Here is a 6,084-nt window from a genome sequence, read left to right as displayed (position 1 = left end):
GGACCCTTACCTGAACACCCCAGTGTTGTAGTTTGTCTTGACGTCTTTGATTTGGGGGCGGGAGGCGTGTTTGGCGAGTCAGTGAAAAGTGGGGGTGACAGAACAGTACCCCACGTTCGCTCAGGACTCGAATCCCGGTGGCGAGAATGTGGGCGCGAATCCTGCCAGCTGCCGACCTGCGGGCGGTTCTGTTGTGTGCTTTTGCTCTCGTGGCTTCGACCGTTCCTCTCCGAACTAGGCGCCAATAATTATCACTGGGGGTTTAACTTGGTTCTCCGTGCAAACCCTTCTCCGTGCTCTCGTGCGGGGAGGAGATCAGCCCCGGCGCTGAATGCGTGAGGAAGTCTGTGTGAGGGGTGTCTTAATGTCCCACACGTCCAAAGGATTTCGTTTCAGTTGACAGGCAGAATCCGAAAATGGGTGCATGTAGCAAGCTGGGTCACTCTTGTGAAACACAAACCCTTTGCCACTTCCCAGCTCCGACTGGGCAAAGCTCAGAATTTTTCAAAGCTATCTAGGAACCTTAATACCTGGCCCCTCTGGTCACTTTTCAGCCTCTAGTCTGGCGGTTTTCTCCTGGACACACCCCGCAGTCTAGTCTCCCAGAGAGGGGTCTTGCTTTGTCTTCTTCTCTCTAGCGCTCAGAGCAGCGCCGGATCCACCCTAGCTACTTAATACCTACCTAATAAGTATTCATGAATTTTCATGATATTGTCCAAAAGCTTTAGCAAACCCTCAAAGGTTGCGTAAGACCCCATAGAGATTAGAGTCAGCCACAAATATGGAGACTCAAACAAATATTTGAATAATAACTGGAGCACCTGGTTGGCTCAGTGGGTGGAGCCTGTAACTCCATCGCCGGGGTGTGAGTGCCGGGGGTCCAGCCCCAGTAGGGGTTCCCGAAGGATGGCGTCTGCGAAAATAACAAATGGACACAGACAACAGTGTGTTTCGACTGGCCGCTTTATTGTGGCAAGCGTGGCATTATATGTGTTAGCCATTTCCTCGTAGCGTGCGTCATCTATGTTTCTCGGCTTTACCTAATTCTAAAAATGTTCCTTTGTGTAATCACCCATTAAGGAACCTCATGGTTATTTCTTTGTAACGTTCCCTCCTGCCTTTTGCTTATTAATTTCTTCATACTGCTTTCATTATGTAGCTACGTTTATGGTTTATAAAGCGTTTGCTTCGCTATTTTCATGAAAGGTCATCTAGCTGTCAACACCTCAAGTGGAACATTTATAGGGACATGACTTCTTAATTGTTTCTTTGAACCAAGCTGAGTTTACCCAAGCTGAATTTCTAGTAGGAAGGTTTTGTTGGTTTTTTTTTTTTTTTTAGAAGTTTGAGGAATCAAAGAGAAACAACCTAAATATGGCAGGAAGGAAAGGGGTTTCTAGGGAAGTAGTGCAGCTTGTTGAGAACAAGGGGGCAAGAGGACTTTGTCACAATGTTGTGGAAGGGAAACTGCTGCCAAGCCTGGAGAATCCTGAAGAGTTTTCAAGTAGATGAAATACTTATTAGATCCTGGGAATCTACTTTAAGGCCTTGCAAAGGTATGTAAGTGGGCCAAATGAACCAGAGAAGAAAATAGCTGGAGCACAGACCCCACGGGTAGGGTAGGAAAAGCTTGGATAACACCGTTTCCTTCGGGAGAAATCCTTAGTCTGGAATCATGATGGAATCAGCAGTCCTCCCTAAGAACTCAGCAGCAAATCTAAGATCCTCCCGTCTGAAATGTGTTCCCTGTCCTCAAACATGTGAGTCCAAGAAATGCATGGAGCCTGTCCCTTGGCTTCATACTCTGTTCTATCCCAGTGTCTTCTTACATCTCTGGCTACCCAGTCTCCTTTGTGGACTTACTTTGACCGCCCCTTAATATATTCCCCTGAGGCTATGACTTTGCACTTAGCACTCTGGGTCATGCCCGTCACTCCCGTGGCTTCAGTTACTACCATAAGCGGACCATAGTGAAATCTCTCTCTCTAACCTAGTTGTCTCCTGAGCAGATGCCCTCTCCATTAAAATCTCATATAAGCCCATCAAATTTAACACATCTAAACAAAACTCATGATAATATCTACCTCTTCCAGCCTTTATTGTTTCTTCTCTATTGAAAATCTCAATTAGCGGTGCACCTATCTTTTGTTAACCCACCTACTGGGGAGGAGCACTCCATGGAGACATTACTTCTTTCAGGACCCTTTCCTGTCTTTCCTAGCATTTGGTGCCCCTTGACATCATCTACCCAACTTATCTTCTTACCAGATGTTAAAACTCCTAGTTTCATCTGTCGCCTGTACTAGACTACATAAGCTTTACAGATCATCTTGTTATATTGCTTTATGCACAGGTCCTAACACATTACAGGCATTCTATATGAGTGAATAGATTCTTTATGTCCCGTGCCTAACACATGTGAATGAATATGAATATATTCTTCTGGATGCAAGGAATGTATCCAGCTGTTTCCCACCTGAAGGCTCTATCAAGAACCAAGTTAAGAGCAAAAATTGAGAGGGTAATTGCTTGCTTCTGTTGAGGCGCCACACAGCACCTGTTTTCAGGGGAGCCCTCATTATAGTTGCGCATCAAGCTCTACTGAGAGCTTTGCATGGACCAGGATAGGAACTAAGAATAATGAATAGGCAAAAGGAGAGCAAGAGAATCATTTTAAAAATTGCATCTAGATCAAGGATCATACGCTACCTGGGCTGGTGAGGAATGGGTGGGTAGCCACCATAATCTCCACGTGTGAGCGAGGGGCCACTGCTACAGCAGCGCTCCTCAGCCAGTTTCTCCTGAAGGGGCCTTGAAGCCATTCTTGGTGAAGTTTCACAAAGAGGGTTGCAGGAGTGCAGGCCAGATTTAAGCTAGAGGGCAGAACCCCCAAACCTCCCCTGTAGCAAGCTCCCCAGTTGGTCTGAAGGGGGCAGTGAACCACCACTGCAGATTGGCCACAGCTCATTTGCCGTGCACTCTGCAACAGGGGTGACTCAATTCTTTCTCGGCACAACTCCTCCATGGTGGCTCCAGACCAAAGGTGATGACGTTATCCAGGATTGTGAGAAGGGTTCATTATGACCACAGGGATAAATGAACTCCTAAGAAAGTGTTGTCAGAGAAGAGCAGGGGGGTAAAGACTGGTCTAGAGGACAAACTGCTACGAATGAGAAATAAGGAGTATCTGAGAGAAAGAATGCCTTCGCATGATGTTTGCAGAAATGTCCCAGAAACTGGAGTGGCCAGTTTTGTCAACTGCAGCCAAGGCCAAGAGAAGGAAGTGAGCCCTCTGTACCAAGCGCTGTGACATTTCTGTTCTCCCAGCAGCAGTGTCCACGGAAACTTCTGTGAGCAGGTGGCAACTGGTACACTTCCAACAATGCCAGACCTTTGCGAAATGTTTTCGTTCCTCTTGTCCACAAACTGGTATCACCTTCAAAAGACATATTAGCCACTTCTAAAAGACTATTCTTAATGAAACCCTCTTACTTCAGCCAGTGTCTTCAACTACATACTACAAATCTTTATAATTTGTATTTTCACCATCAGTGCATTGCTGGGTCTTGTGGTTGTTGCCTGCTCCTACATACCTGACACAGCAGCCTCTCTGACCGCTTGGGAACCATCACCCTCCGCTCAAGCACAGCTCCTTCTCCCACCCAAGAGGACTAGCAGGATGACACAGCCCCAAGCCCAGGCTTTAGGAATCAGACAAACTTTTGCTCCTAGCTTTGGAGGTGGGTATTGCCCAGGAAGCTTTGATGACAGCGCCCTACGGGGCAGATCTGATACCTACCAATCCTTGGGTGACCACTTAACCCTTTCAAACCCCATTTCTTGTTCTGTAAAATGACCAGTTGCCTCTTCTCATAGGGGTGATGATAAAAATGCAGATTAAAAAAATTACTTGTCAGTTTCTGGCATGTAAGTACTCAACAGGTATCAAAAAAACGTTCAGGCACTTTTTGCTATCTTCATAGTACAATTCTCTTCAGAGTGATGCTAAAGTAGAGACATCACAACTTTACTAACCTTCAGCTTTATCCAAGTTGACCGCACTTACAATTAACCTTCTTTGGCAGTACTCGAGTTTTTGCCAAATGGTGGATTCTCCATTACTGGAGGTTGTCTAAAAAACACTTCAGTACTCCCACTTATCCCACTTAAAGAGAAGGAATACACTTTTAACAGGAGGTAAACACAGGCAGCTTTTCACCTTTACACCCAAGACCTTACACATTTAGTGTAAGCTACGAGCTTTTCTCTTTCAGTGGGAACTATCCAAATACAAATTTATATTTGAAATAACCTCATCAAGGGAGATGGTCTGTCATCAGAACTGGAACTTCGAGAACTTAGGACTAACATTTACTGAGAAGGCACCATGTACTTGGCACCACTGTAAGCACTTTACGTGTATTAGCTCGTTTAAAAAAAATTTTTTTTTAATATTTATTTTTGAGACATTGTGAGAGACAGAGTGCAAGCAGTGGAGAGGCAGAGGGAGACACAGAATCTGAAGCGGGCTCCAGGCTCGGAGCTGTCAGCCCAGAGCCCGACGCAGGGCTCGAACTCACGAACCATGAGATCATGACCTGAGCCGAAGTTGGACGCTTAACTGACTGAGCCACCCAGGTGCCCCTAGCTCATTTAACTTACAGGCAAAAATTGAGCCACCGAAAGAGAATGCAGTTTTCCCAAGTCTTGAAGCAGGTAGTAAGTGGTAAAGCCAGGATTCAAACCCATTAGCTCCAGAGGCCAGGCCATGCTCTGAACTGGATTAAGACTTATCACCTCTCTTATCATAGTCATACCAGCAAATACAGCATCCAATCCCCAAAATGAAAAATACTGACTTTGCAAATCCCAAGTTCTCTCTGCCTAACACAGATGCATCAGAAATTTGAAAATTGGTAATGACATATAACCGTTCTATATTAAATTTAGTTATAAAATTCTATCACTAGTTGAAAAGTTTATTTCCTATTATACACCAAGGATTACAGAACCTCAAAGGAAATTCCATTTTTCTTTAAAATGGCAAGGTTAAAAAAGTACCTAAGAAAAACCGAAGTCAAAAGTACTTCATGAATCCAGGGAATATTTAGTATTAAAAAAAAAATTTTTTTTTTTACATTTATTTTTGAGAGAAAGAGCGTGAACTAGGGAGGGGCAGAGAGAGAGACAGCCAGGCACAGAATCCGAAGCAGCTCCAGACTCTGAGCTGTCAGCAGAGAGCCCAATGCGGGGCTCGAGCCCACAAGCTGTGAGAGCATGACCTGAAGTCGGACGCTTAACCGAGTGAACCACCCAGGCGCCCCTAGTATTTTAATATACACCAAAATGTCAAATTATCCTAAGTAAATGTATTTAAAATTGTGTAGGATTTGAGACCGCACAAAAGGCTAACCAAAAGTCACAAAGTGTAGTATCTTAAATACACCAGTGAAGACAAGATACACCTGTATGCCAGTTGAGCGAGCAAAAACCCAGGGCTTATATTCAAATAAGCTGTACCTCAGTTTCGGGTGTCCTAATTCCACTTCTGAGGTTCCTTGATTGTATTACAAGAAATATCTAAAACAGTATCTTGCTTTCATCGGAAATCACATTTCCTCTCAACCACATATATGTAAAAAACTATAGCTTCTAAAACCATTCTATAACACAGACTTTGGTATATCAGTAGACATATCATTAGTATCAGTAGCAGTGACCAGTGTCTTCAAACAAACATCACTGACTACTACACAGATACCCTAGTGACCTGAAATCATCTCACAAAAACAAAGTCTACTTCTCAACTAAAACCTAACATACACTTAAGGAACTGATTTTCTTCTTTATAAAATTTTTCTGTATATGTGAATATTTTATAATAATTATTTTTACAAGTCAGAAAAAACATTTACAGTCCTAAATTCCACGTTTATCTTGCAAAACAATGCATATTATTTTTTTAAAGATTTTATTTAAGTAAAATCTATACCCAGTGTGGGGCTCAAACACACAACCCTGAGATCTAGGAGTCACATGCTCCAGCAACTGTCAGCCAAGCACCCCAAAGAATACATTTTTTAA

The sequence above is a fragment of the Prionailurus bengalensis genome, chromosome B2 (genome assembly GCF_016509475.1).
Source record: "Prionailurus bengalensis isolate Pbe53 chromosome B2, Fcat_Pben_1.1_paternal_pri, whole genome shotgun sequence".
Lineage (NCBI taxonomy): Eukaryota > Metazoa > Chordata > Mammalia > Carnivora > Felidae > Prionailurus > Prionailurus bengalensis.
The sequence above is the reverse complement of the archived record's forward strand: the minus strand, read 5'-3'. Positions refer to the sequence as shown.